Source organism: Loxodonta africana, chromosome 16 (genome assembly GCF_030014295.1).
Source record: "Loxodonta africana isolate mLoxAfr1 chromosome 16, mLoxAfr1.hap2, whole genome shotgun sequence".
Taxonomy (NCBI): domain Eukaryota; kingdom Metazoa; phylum Chordata; class Mammalia; order Proboscidea; family Elephantidae; genus Loxodonta; species Loxodonta africana.
In genome coordinates, this window is record NC_087357.1 from 6375313 (window position 1) to 6389684 (window position 14372).

Sequence of the window (14372 nt, forward strand, 5' to 3'; positions counted from 1 at the left end):
AGGGTGGAAGAGGTTAGAAGAGAGGGTGGAGGAGGTTAGAAGCTGACGATGGACACGAGAAGAGAGAGTAGAGGGAGACAGTGAGCTGTCTTAGGGGGAGAGTAATTGGGAGTGTGTAGCAAGGTGTATATGGGTTTTTGTGTGAGAGACTGACTGGATTTGTAAACTTTCACTTACAGCACAATAAAAATTATTAAAAAAAAAACTAACAACAACCAGTCCTTCTCTGAACAAATGTGCCACTGAGATTCCCCCACACTCTTTGAGAAGTTTAAAAAATCCCGTCTTTAATGCCTTTCTCCCATTCCAAGATTTGTAATACTGGTCCACAGACAAAGGTTTGTGCTAAAGAGTGTATATACGAAATGAAGGTGTATTTTAAGAACATATTCAAGAAAGAATGCATTAGGGAACACCTAACCTATTAAGAGTCCCTGGATGATGCGAACAGCTAATGTGCTCAGGTGCTCACCAATAAGTTGGAGGTTCGAGTCTACCCAGAGGTGCCTAAGAAGGCCTGGCAATCTACTTCTGAAAAATCAGCCACTGAAAGCCTTACAGAGAGCAGTTCTTCTCTGACACACACGGGGCCACCGTGTGTCAGAACTGACTCAACAGCAACCGACGCTGGTTTACGTGAAATCTCAGGACAGTTAACTCCAATTTTTTTTTTTTCCAACTGTTCATATCCTCTCTCTTCCTGAAATAAGATTTAGTCATTTTATAGGTGTGACCAGAATTTCCAATCTTCATCTGATAAAATGAACAATAAGTTTGTATTTCCATCAGCTATGTTTTATAGGTTTCTGCCACCAGCAAACGCAATTCAAATTAAAAAACCTTATAAGTCTAGTGGTGAGGTCTGCCGTAACACAGTATCCATAAAGATATGTGTAACACTTTACAACTTTTCCCTGGCCATGCCTATGAGTACGACCACTCTGTAAGACCCCTATATAATATAATCAGACCTTTTAAAGAGTTTTATGTTTAATTTTCAGTATTTCTGTTTACAACAAAGAAAAGAATGAATCATAAGAAATAAAATTCTGCATGTAGGTAAAAAGTACTAAATGCACAAAAATGAAAATTAAAAAGAAAATGGGTTAGAGAAAAAAGAAGAAAAATTCCCAAACTGGTTGAGAATGCTGTGAAAAGTGATTACTATTCTTCACATAAAATAACATCAGAGGACCTTCATTGGCTTATTTTTATTTCTTCTCAACAGGCAACATTTGTATATTTAAGAAATAAGCTAATTAGCTGGTACATCTATTTGGATACATGCCATATGTTTTGAAACAAAATGATTTCATTTTCTGTCTCTGCTAGTCCAAAATGTCAGCCCTGAGTTCCTAACAATGTTTACATGCACAGCTAAAATAAGAATTCTGCAGATTAAAGTTTTTTCAGCAAGTAAGCCCATGAAATATTCTCCTTCACAAAACAGGCTTAGCGCACCAGGCCCCGGTTGCACTGGTGACAGCAATACAAGGGCACAGGGTTTACCAGAGTCTGCTCAAAAGAAGCTGTTACGTAAGTAAGCAAATTATAGATAACAAGAGCAAGGTTTCTCGCTGTCAGAAAACGAAGTTAAAAATCAGGAAAGAGTAGAGGCTAGAGTGAAACCTGTCATGCTGGATTCGAATTGGAGGCACAGGGTCTTTAAGAGGTATACAGACAGATACAGAACTAAGGATGCATGGTAAGTACATGTCTTAGTTATATAGTGCTGCTATAACAAAAATACCACAAGTGGATGGCTTGAACAAACGGAAATTTATTTTCTCGTAGTTTAGGAGGCTAGAAGTCCAAATTCAGGGTGCCGGCTCCAGGTGGAGGCTTTCTGTCTGTTGGCTCTGGGGGAAGGTCCTTATCATCAATCTTCCCCTGGTCTAGGAGCTTCTCAGTGCAGGGACCCCGGGTCCAAAGGATACACAATCCTGGCTCTTCTTGCTTGGTGGTAATGTGATCCCCCTGTCTCTCTGCTCACTTCTCTCTTTTATATCTCAACAGAGATTGACTCAAGACACAATCCAATCTTGTAGATTGAGTCCTGCCTCATTAACATAACTGCCTCTAATCCTGCCTCATTAACATCATAGAGATAGGATTTACAACAAATAGGAAAATCACATCAGATGACAAAATGGTGGACAATCACACAATACTGAGAATCATGGCCTAGCCAAGTTGACACACATTTTGAGGGGACACATACATATATTTCCTCTGTCTGCTGAGGGGAGATAGAAGCAATAACACACCAGTAGAAATGAGCACATCCAGTGCCCAGATTGTGGTTTCTAAATACCATTCTCCAGCAGAAGGAACCAGGACTCCTTGGAGAAGTGACTGAGTTCAGGGCTGGGGCAGGGAAAAGATAAGTCTGCATCATTACACTGTGGTGCTAGAACATAAGGAAGTGTTAGAAAAAGGATGAAGTATGTCAAAAAGACACTGGAACCAACCACAAGGGATTCCCAACAGACAAAGCTGGAGCTATCTAAATAACAAGATAAGATAATAACAGTATTGAACTATACCCATAAAACAGGATAAATATCCAAGAGCCCAGGCTGATATAAATAGTTCACTGAATAAATCAGTAAGTAGGGGAGAAGGGATGCTCTTCCTTACAGATGAATCCCATATGGTAAATTGAGAAGGAGTGAGAAAAATACAAATCAGGCTAATGACACAATAGAAATTGTTGCAGGCAAGATTCACTAACAGGCTATAAAAGTAGTGACAGATGATAAAATTGGTGGACAAAAAGCTAAGGAGAGCTGGGATATTTGCATGGTCTCAAAATACTTCCCCAAGACATTTATTAGTTAGAAAGGGAAAAACAGAAACTTCAGAGTTGGGGAAACTCAGTAGATTCCACCCTAGCCAGTGTTACGACACATCAACTTCACGTATCCCATGGTATGATGCTCTGAGAAGGGCACGCCATCACATCTGTGCAAAAACGCAGAACCTCAACCTAGTTGTGAGACAACCTCAGCAATGCCAAACAAGAGGCATTCTACAAAATAATTGAGCAGTAGTCTTCAAAAGAGGCAAGGTCCTGGAAGGAAAGACTGAGCAACCATCGGAAGTTACAGGAGACCAACGAGACATGACAACTGAACAGCACGTGGGATCCTGGGTCGGGTGTCAGAACTAGTGACATGCAAACAGGGTGTTTAGTATTACACCAATGTTGGTTCCCTGGTTTTGATCACCGTACTATGGTTATCACCACTGCTATGTTTGAGGATGGCGCAGGACCAGGCGGTGTTTCGTTCTGTTGTACACAGGGTCACTGTGAGTGGGAAGCAACTTGATGACATCTAACAACAACTGCGGTTATGTAGGGTGTTAGCACCAGGTAAAACTGCTGTTGTTAGCGGCTGCTGAGTTGGCTCCAACTCATGGTGACCCCGTGGTACGTGAAACTTTCTCTGCTATTTTTGCAACTTTGCTGCAGATCTAAAATCATTTGAATGTAAGAAGCAAAAAAGAAAGAAAGACAGCCACTCCACTGTCACCTGTGTACCTGAAAGGTCTATTCTGACTCAAACACCTGGAGTTCAGAAGCTGGGAGGTGGGACTGAGTTCGACTGGAAGAGTCTCCAGCTGCTGACGGAGCACAGAACAAGCAGGCAGGACGGCATGCCCCACGCACATCAACGTGCTCAACGAAATCCCCTCCCTCATGCGCTAAGATTCACAACGCCATCTACCACTGCATGTTCGCCCTAAAATGCGTGCGTACACAGATCCGCGTCTTGGGGAGGGAAGGTTGTGGCTGGGAAATACAAAGGTTAAACAGATCATAAATTAAGACTAGTGTCAGCTGGCCAGCAGCTTTATAACGCATTGGAAATTAAGAAATGAGGCTCCCCCCTTGTTTACATCAGAATACTTTCTCCACAGCGTCCACCCAATAGGCTGCTCTTGTAAAAATAATAACAACACATCAAGACTTGTTTTAAAGTGTAGTAACTAGAAGGGGAAAGGTAGAAATTATGCGTGAGCTTACTTAGAACAATACAAAAAGCTACCTTTTGGGGTGGTTCTGCCTGTATTTTTCCCAGAAACATCTCAACTGTAAAGACAGCTGGCATCTGATACACCCCCTCGACCCTTCAGCTGCACAAGCTGATGTGACAGAGACCTGGGGGACCCTGGCCCAGATGTCCCTGCCCGAGCAGGCTCCAGGTGGAGCAGATGCCAACAATGGCCAGAGACGGCGGCCGGTATTTTATTTAGACATTTTTATACGAAGCCAGAGGTGAAGGCATTGCTAGGATAACCATACAAATCCTGATTTTACTAAAATGTTATGTCCCTTGAGCCAAGATATTAAGCTTGTTATAAAAGTCGTCCTCTGTTCTCACTGGCTATTCATTAAACTTTCATACATTTTTAAATGTACTTACTGTTACTGGTCACATAAAGAAGGCAACCAGGAAGTGGGCATCATTGCAGCAGGCCTCAGACCGGCTTCTGGGGGGACTGGGAGCAACCAGGGCAGCTCCAGGCATCTGCGTTTCCATAAGTATTGGTAAACATGGTTTGTAACAATGTTTGATCTCAAAGAAATAAATGACCAATTATTTTTAATGAGATTAGAAGGCAGACTGCAAATGGTAAACAGTGAAACAAAACCACCTCGCAGCCCTCCGAGCCCCACAGACGGCCATGTGCGTGGCAGCGCCTGCTAAGGCCTGTTCCCTACAGGCCCGAGCTCCAGGATTTATGGGGCAGTATCAATCTTGTCAGCTGCAACCCGCCCCCAGCCTGCTGGGCACCAGGAAGACGCAAACTCTGTCATGCGAATTCTTTGAGAATGTCATTACCCTCCCTGTGCCGACCAGATGGGGGCTATTTCTGCAGGAACTTCGATTCTGATGAAGTCCCTATGCCATTTTAACTACAGGGAGATGCTTTCCCGAGAAAAAAGGGGAGAAGAATCCTGGTTGGAAGAGATAAGGCTACCACAAACCAAATTCCATAAACATTTGACAGGGAAAGCCTGCCCACCTTATCATTTCTCTGCCTCTGACTAGGCAATACAGTGTCGGGTTATGATTACATAAAATGGGTTCAGAATTTTGGAGGATGGCCTATCAAACAGATGAGGATTTTCTCCTCTGCACACAAACAGGAACTGAAAAGTCAGAGAGGTCATCGATCACCTGTAATGAGTCATCGTCAGCAAAGACGAGGGGGCTGTCTCATCACTTGGCCTATGGAGGCTTTGGATCCACGGGGTACAGACGCACTATCCTTTAGTAAGGACTCTATTAAAACAAATGAAACCACGCACCTCATTACCAAATGACTATTTACAGTTTCTAAAATAACTTAACTCACTTTCACCAAGTAGATATCTTAAGATTCACAGAAAAATGCTGCCCGATTCCAGCATAAAGTATCACATTTATTTTGCCTACACCCAGCAGGTCAAGAGCTCCATTACTAAATTACTTTATCTGGATCAGGGATTCAAAGGGAAACTAGTCTCACCTACAAATAGCAATGACGTATAACAGAAAACTGAATCGAAAATTTAAATTTCTAATTCTGACAAGAATTTAAAACCTGGGTAAAGGAAATCAGCCAAGTGTTAAGAGAGGCGTCTACGTGTTGTATTGGCAATGTCTTATTTTACTTAAATGGTATGTAACACAAGTCGGTTTCCAACAAAATCCTTTATTCTTCCTTATTTCAGCCTATTTTATATTTTTAGTGTCTCTGTCAGGCAAATTCCTCTCTCCGTGGAGGTGATATCCCTTTCGAAACCTCGAGGAGAGGGGAAAGTACGTAATCTGTCTTTACACCAAAGGGGGACCTAATGCTCAGAGCCCTGGTGGCACAGTGGTTAAATACTTGGCTGCAAACTGAAAGGTCGCCGGTTTGAACCCACCAGCCTCTCCACAGGAGAAAGATGTGGCAGTCTGCTTCCGTAAAGATTAAAAAAAAAAGAACAACAGTGCCGTCATGTCGATTCCGACTTATAGCGACCCTATAGGACAGAGTAGAGCTGCCCCATAGAGCTTCCAAGGAGTGCCTGGTGGATTCAAACTGCCGACCCTTTGGTTATCAGCCGTGGCACTTAACCACTAAAGATTAAAAGATTACAGCCCTGTAAACCCTTCGGGGCAGCTCTACTCTGTCCTATAGGGCCACTGTGAGTCAGAATCAACTTGACGGCAATGGGTTTTTAATGGGTATACACCGTTTACAGGAGACACACTTTTAAGGACAAAGAAAGGCTGAAAGTAAAAGGAAGGAAAAAGACAACACGCAAACCTGGTTCTCTGGCAACTACAACTAACTAAATGCAGCCAAGAATCAGAAAGGAAACAAAAACTATCAGCCGAAATGGCTATCACGAAATCCATGTACTAAACAGTACGTCTTTGTGCTGAAGCTTGGACTCTCTGGATGCAAAATGGTCAGTGTCGGGAGTCCTGGAGCCAGACTACATGGGTTAGAATCCAGCTCAGCCACATTTTATCTAACGAGTTTAGATAAGCCCCCTAGGCCTTCACACGTGCCTGTTTTGTATCTATATTCACAGACATAACAAATGGCAGCCTGCTTCCCAACACTGCAGGAATGACACTTATTGAGCACTTACTTGGAGTCAGGGCACTTTTTTAGGTATTAGCTCACTTAAACCCCATAAGAATCAGAAAACAGAATCATTGTTATCTCAATTTTGCATATGGGGAAACTGAAGCACAGAAAGTTTTGAAGTAACTTTTTCAAGATCACGAAATATATGACAGAGTCAGGGCTGCAACCCACATAGCCTGACTCAAAGTCTCCGCTAAGCCACTACTTCATTCTGGCAGTTAGTCAAGGAAGAGGGAGGGAAGCAAACAGGAGGCCTAGGAACCCCAAAAACAATAGGAAGGGGAAGGAAAGGCTGTCTATGAGCTGAATGACCAAAAGGCACATAAAACTCCAAAACTCACTGCCGCTGAGTCATTTCTAACTCCTAGCTACCCTATAGGACAGAAAAGAACTGCCCAATAGCGTTTCTAAGGAGTGGATGGTGCATTCGAACTGCAGATCTATTCGTTGGCAGCTAGAGCTATTCACTACTGTGCCACCAGAGCTCCAGAAAGGCATACAGGAAATGCAAAATTGCATTTTGGTAAAATTGTGCCTAAATTTAGAAGATAAATTAGTTTTATTCTTTCACTCTGTTCCAGTCACCAAAAAAAAAAAAAAAAGCCTGAAAAGGAAGATCAAAAATCTTTAAATGTCCTTGAAATGTGTTGTTCTTTAAATTCGTGGTGGATCATAATAAATAAAACATCATTAAAAAGCAGTCAATGAAGTTTTTCACCTGCTCCCTTCTAGTAAAATGCCTGGGGTTGGAGCCCAGAGGATTTTTTGGTAATCTGAGCAGTCTTGGTCCCTTTTAAGCAAAACTAATGTCCTTTTTTTGCTTGCTGAAAGTGAAGAGAACTTGAAGCACTTACTGATGAAGATGAAAGACCACAGCCATCAGTACGGATTACACCTCAACGTAAAGAAAACAAAAATTCTCACAACTAGACCAATAAGCAACATCATGATAAACGGAGAAAAGACTGAAGTTGTCAAGGATTTCATTTTACTTGGATCCACAATCAACACTCATGGAAGCAGCAGTCAGGAAATCAAAAGACACTGCATTGGGCAAATCTGCTGCAAAAGACCTCTTCAAAGTGTTGAAAAGCAAAGACGTCACCTTGAAGACTAAGGTGCACCTGACCCATGCCATGGTGTTTTCAACTGCCTCCTATGCATGTGAGAGCTGGACAGTGAATAAGGAAGACTGAAGAAGAACTGACGCCTTTGAATCATGGTGCTGGAGAAGAATATTGAATATACCATGGACTGCCAAAAGAACGAAAAAATCTATCTTGGAGGAAGTACAACCAGAATGCTCCTTAGAAGCAAAGATGGCAAGACTGTGTCTCACATACTTTGGACATGTTGTCAGGAGGGATCAGTCCCTGGAAAAGGACATCATACTTAGTAAAGTACAGGGTCAGTGGAAAAGAGGAAGACCTTCAAAGAGATGGATTGACACAGTGGCTGCAACAATGGGCTCAAGCATAAGAACACTTGTGAGCATGGTGCATGACCGGACAGTGTTTCGTTCTCTGGTACATAGGGTCACTATGAGTCGGAACCAGCTCAATGGCACCTAACAACAATAGCAATTACGTTAAATGTACGTAGTCTAAACAGTCCAGTTTTTAAAAAGACATTGTCATATTAGATTTTTTTTTTCAAAAACCAACAACGCCCAACTGTATGCTATCTATAAATATAATGGCAAAGATTGGCTAAAAGTAAAAGAATGGAAAAACATTTGCCACATAAACACTAATCAAAAGAAAACTGAGGTGGCTATATTAATAGCAAACAAAAATAATTTTAAAACAAGGAATATTACCAAGGTTAAAGTGGAACATTTCATAAGGGTAAAGGGGTTACTTTACCAAGAATTCTAAATGGGTATGCACCTAACAACAGAGTTTGAAACAGCAGAAGCAAGAACTGGTAGAACCAAAAAGGGAAATAAACAAATCCACAATTATAGTGGGAGATTTCAACACTCTTCTCCTAATAACTTACGCAACAAGGAGACAGAAAATCAAGGATATAGATGACTTGAATAACACTATCAACCAACCTGATCTGACACTTAAAGAAACACTCCACCCAAGAACTACAGAACACACTTTTTTTTTTTCCAAATGCATAAAAGCATCCACCAAGACAGACCATATTCTGAGCCATAAAACAAGTCTCAATAAACGTGGGAGGACTGAAATCATAAAAACTATGTCCTCTGACCACAAATTACAGATCAGTATCAGAAAATACTAGGAAAATTCCCAAATATTTGGAAATAAAATGACATACTTCTACATAAACCATGCATTAAAGAAGACATCACAAGGGAAATTAGAAAATACATCATCCTGAATGAAAATGAAAGGACAACATCCTCAATCTGGGATGCAGCCAAAGCAGTACTTAGAGGAAATTTTTAGCATAAAATACTTAAGTGAGAGAAGAAGGAAGGACTCAATAATCTAGGAGTCCATCTTATAAAACTACAAACAGAAAGCACATTAAACCCAAAGTGAGCAGAAAGAAGAAAATAATAAAGAATAGAAATCAATGAAAGAGAAAATGGGGGGGGGGAGGAGAAAGCCAATGATTAAAGTTGGCTCTTTGAAAAGAAAATGGATAAACTTCTAGTCAGACTGTTGAGAACTAAAGTGAGAAAATACAAATAACCAGTTTCAGAAATAAAAGCAAGGGCATGACTAAAAATCCTACAGACATTAAAAGGCCCAAAACTCAACAACTTAGATGAAATGGTCAAATTCCTTGAAAAACATAAATTCCTGAAGTCACTTAAGAAGATATAAATGACCTTGAGTAGCCCTATAGCTATTAAAGAAATTCAATTTATAAATCATATTCTTACTAAAAGGGAAATTCCAAATGGCTTCACTGGTAAATCTCACTAAGCATTTAGAGAAACAATACCAATACTATACGACCAATTCTAGGAAATAGAAAAGGCTTTTCGTTTTAGGAGTCCAGGATTGCACTGATGCCAAAACCAGAAAGAGATGCTGCAAGAAAAGAAAGCTACAGATCAATAGCCTTCATAAACGCAGACACACAAATCCCCAAAATTATTAACAAATTGAATCCAGCGATATATGAAAATAATAACACATTAAGACCAAGTGGGGATTATCCAGGCATGCAATATTGGTTTACCATATGAAAATCAACCCATACAATTTACCACATTAACAGCAGAAAGGAGAAAAACTTCCTCGACCTGAAAAAGGGCATCTACAAAAGCCTACAGCTATCATCACACTTAACGGTGAAAACAGATGAGGCAAAAGCAACGGTCAGTAAAACCACCAAAGACTTAACAAGAACCAAAACCAAAAAAACCCATTGCCGTTGAGTTGATTCCAACTCATAGTGACCCTGAAGGACAGAGTAGAACTGTTCCGTAGGGTTTCCAAGAAGCACCTGGTGCATTCAAACTGCCGACCTCTTGGTTAGCTGCTGTAGCTCTTAACCACTACACCACCAGGGTTTCCCACAATGGTGCCAAAGTACATAATCCTTGTATCCTTCACCACCAACCACTCACAGTACTAAAAAAAAAAAAAAAAAAAAAAGCCAAGCTCATTTAAGAATGTCCTGATGAAGCAGTAAAAATTATCAACTTTATTAAATCTTGTTCTTTTTTAATAGCACTTCTACTGCACACCCAAGAATCATAGCTGTCTTGAGGAAAAGCACTGGTGTGACTGTTGGAGATGTGAGACAAACTAACTGATTTTGTCATAGGAAGAACGTTTTACTTGTATGAATGACTAACAAACTATGGTTATTCAGACTTGGGTATCTGGCAGACATTTTCTCTAAAATGAACAAAGTGAGCCTGTCACTGCAAGTAAAACAACTGCCGACATTTGTTGTTAATGATAAAGTGAGAGCTTTCAAGTGAAGACGAGAACTTTGAAAATCCTAGATTCATCACCATGAGCTTGACAACTTCCCGATACTAAGAGGCTTCTCTGATGAGAAAGGTCGTGATATTAACAACCATGATTTTTTTTTTAATACTGTATTAAGAAACATGTAACATTTGGAAAACCTATATAACACAGTGAACCAATATTTCCCAAAGAATCAATGCATGATGTTACAAAATGATTCAAAGTACAAGAAGATACACCAATGGATTCTAATGGTGTGCAGATAAGGTTTCACATTCCACAGTGCAACAGACACACCAAATCAGACTGAATGCAAAAGCAGATACGCCGAGGATCTAGCTGTGTCCTATTAATCTAGACACTGAAAAGATTTGAAAGGCATTCAAATTTGAAAAGAAGTAAAACCATATTTACAGACAACATGATCTTATATATAGAAAATCCAAAGGATCCACAAGAAAGCTATGAGGCCTAATAAGTCACAGGATGCAATCAACATGCAAAAATCAGTTGTGTTCCTAAACACCAGGAATGAACAAACTGAAAAAGAAGTTAGAAAACAATTCCATTTACAATAGCATCTAAAAAATAAAATACCTTGGAATAAATTTAACCAGGGAAGTGAAAGATTTGTACTTTGAAAAAATTACTGAAAGAAATTAAAGAAGACCCAAATAAATGGAAAGACATCCCATGTTCATGGATTGTAACACTTAATATTATCAAGGTGTTACTACTACATCAACTGATTCAACGCAATCCATCTCAAAATTCCAACAGCCCTTCTTAAAAAAACAGAAAAGCTAATCCTCAAATTCATATGGAATTGCAAGGGGCCCCAAAAAGTCAAAACAATCTTGAAAAAGAACAAAGTAGGAGGACACACACTTCCTACTCTCAACACTTACTATTAAATGCTATCGTAATCAAAACAGTATGATACTATTGTAAGAACAGACATACAGACCAATGGAATAGAACTGAGAGTTCAAAAATAAACCCATACATCTATGGCCAAATGATTTTCAATAAGGGTGCCGAGTACATTCAACGGGGAAAGAATAGTCTCTTCAACAAATGGACCTGGTATAACTGGACTTCCATATGCAAAAGAATGAAGTTGGACCCCTACCTCACACCACACATGAAAATTAACTTTAAATGGGTCAATGTCATAAATATAAGAATGAGAACCATAAAACTCTTAAAACAAAACACAGGAGTAAAGATTCAAGATCTTATTTTGACAAGATTCATAGATATGACACCAAAAGCACTAACAACAAAAGAAAAAAATACATATGATAAACTGGACTTCATCAAAATTTAACACCTTTGTGCATCAAAGGATTTTATTAAGAAAGTGAGGAGACAACCTACAGAATGAGAAAAAATACTTAAGAACCATATATCTGATATAGATTTAACACCCAGAATATATAAAGAACTCTGACAACTCAACAAGAAGAAAAGACTAACAACTCAATTTAAAAAAAATGTGCAAAGGACTTAAACAGACATTCTTCGAAGAAGATAAACAAATGGCCAATAAGCACACAAAAAGATACTCAATGTCATTAATGATTAGGGAAAGGCAAACATTACCATAATGAGATACCACTTCCAGATACCCACTGGAATGCTTATTACCAGAAAATAACAAGTTTTGGTTAGAATATGGAGAAATGGGAACCTTCATGGTGGGAATGTAAAATGGTACAGCTACTGTGGAAAACAGTTTGGAGATTCCTCAAAAAGTTAAATATATAATTACCATATGATTCAACAACTGCACTCCTAGGTATATACCCCAAAAACTTGAAAGTACGGACTCAAAGTGATACTTGTACAACAGTGTTCATTGTAGCATGTTTGTTCTTGTTGTTAGGTGCCATCGAGTTAGTTCCGACTCATAGTGACCCCATGCACAACAGAACGAAATGCTGCCTGGTCCTGCACCATCCTTACAATCATAGTTATGCTTGAGCCCACTGTTGCAGCCACTGTGTCAATCCATCTTGTAGAGGGTCTTCCTCTTTTTCGATGACCCTCTACCTTACCAAGCATAATGTCCTTCTCCAGGGACTGATCCTTCCTGACAACATGTCCAAAGTATGTGAGATGTAGTCTCGCCATCCTTGCTTCTAAGGAGCATTCTGGTTGTACTTCTTCCACGACAGATTTGTTCATTCTTCAGGCAGTCCATGGTATATTCAATATTCTTCACCAACACCACAATTCAAAGGCGTCAGTTCTTCAGTCTTCCTTATTCATTGTCCAGCTTTCGTACGCATATGAGGCAACTGAAAACACCACGGCTTGGGTAAGGCGCACCTTAGTTTTCAAGGTGACATCTTTGCTTTTTAACAATTTAAAGAGGTCCTTTGCAGCAGATTTAGCCAATGCAACGCATCTTTTGATTTCTTGACTGCTGCTTCCATGAGTGCTGATTGTGGATCCAAGCAAAATGAAATCCTTGACCTCAATCTTTTCTCTGTTTATCATGATGTTGCTCATTGGTCCAGTTGTGAGGTTTTTTGTCTTCTTTACTAATCCATACTGAGGGCTGTGGTCTTTGCTCTTCATCAGTAAGTGCTTCAAATCCTAATCACTTTCAGTAAGCAAGTCTGTGTCACTGCGTAACACAGGTTGTAAATAAGTCCTCCTCCAATCCTGATGCCCCGTTCTTCATATAGTATAGCTTCTTGGATTATTTGCTTGGCATACATACTGAATAGGTACAGTGAAAGGATACAACCCTGATGCACACCTTTCCTGACTTTAAGCCATGCATTATCTCCTTGTTCTGTCCGAACAACTGCCTCCTGATCTATGTACAGGTTCCTCATGAGCACAATTAACTGTTCTGGAATTCCCATTCTTCACAATGTTATCCGTAATTTGTTATGATCCACACAGTTGAATGCATTAGCATAGTCAATAAAACACAGGTAAGCATCTTTTTGGTATTCTCTGCTTTCAGTCAGGCTCCATCTGACATCAGCAATGATATCCCTGGTTCCATGTCCTCTTCTAAATCTGGCTTGAACTTCAGGAAGTTCCCTGTTGATACACTGCTACAGCCGCTTTTGAATGATCTTCAGTAAAATTTTGTTTGTGTGTGAGATTAAGGACATTGTTCGATAATTTCTGCATTTGGTTGGATTACCTTTCTTGGGAATAGGCACAAATATGCATCTCTTCCAGTCGGTTGGCTAGGTCTCCCAAATTTCTTGGCATAGATGAGTGAGCACTTCCAGTGCCGCACCGGTTTGTTGAAACATCTTAATTGGTATTTTGTCAATTCTCAGAGCTTTGTTTTTCATCAATGCCTTCAGTGCAGTTTGGACTTCTTCCTTCGGTACCATCAGTTCCTGATCATATGTTACTTCCTGAAATGGTTGAACGTTGGCCAATTCTGTAGCATATTTACAATAACAAAAAGGTGGAAATAACCCAAGTGCCAACTGATGAATGGATAAACAAAATGTGGTATATCCATACAATAGAATGTTATTCAGCCATAAAGCAAAACAAAGTTCTTAAACATGCCGTCACATGGATGGACATTGAAAACATGATGCTGAGCGAAAGAAGTCAGACACAAAAGGACAAACATTGTATGATCTCACTTATATGAAGCATCAAGTATAGGCAAATGCAGAGACAAAAGTTTATCAGTGGTTACCAGGGGCTGAGGTTAAGAAGAAAGGGGTACTGAGTTTCTGTCTGCGGTTGGGATAGTGGTGAAAGCCACGCAATATGGTGAATGCAAGTAATGTCACTGAATTGTAAACTTAAGAAGGCTTAAAATGGCAGCTTTCA

At 40.0% G+C, this 14372-nt stretch overlaps 1 protein-coding gene across 2 annotated transcripts in view; it reads right to left on the reverse strand.

Annotated features, from left to right (window-relative positions):
- The window catches only part of MGMT (O-6-methylguanine-DNA methyltransferase), a 282155-nt gene that overhangs the window by 253169 nt on the left and 14614 nt on the right, over window positions 1–14372 (reverse strand). Inside the window, exons 2-3 of one of the 2 annotated variants that reach the window (XM_064269180.1) lie at window positions 5190–5294; window positions 4431–4535 (exon numbers count right to left, since the gene is read on the reverse strand). The exons of the other annotated variant lie outside the window; for it this stretch is intronic. The gene's annotated coding sequence lies outside the window, so the exon portion shown is untranslated. The remainder of the gene's footprint in view (window positions 1–4430; window positions 4536–5189; window positions 5295–14372) is intronic. 2 annotated transcript variants of the gene reach the window in all.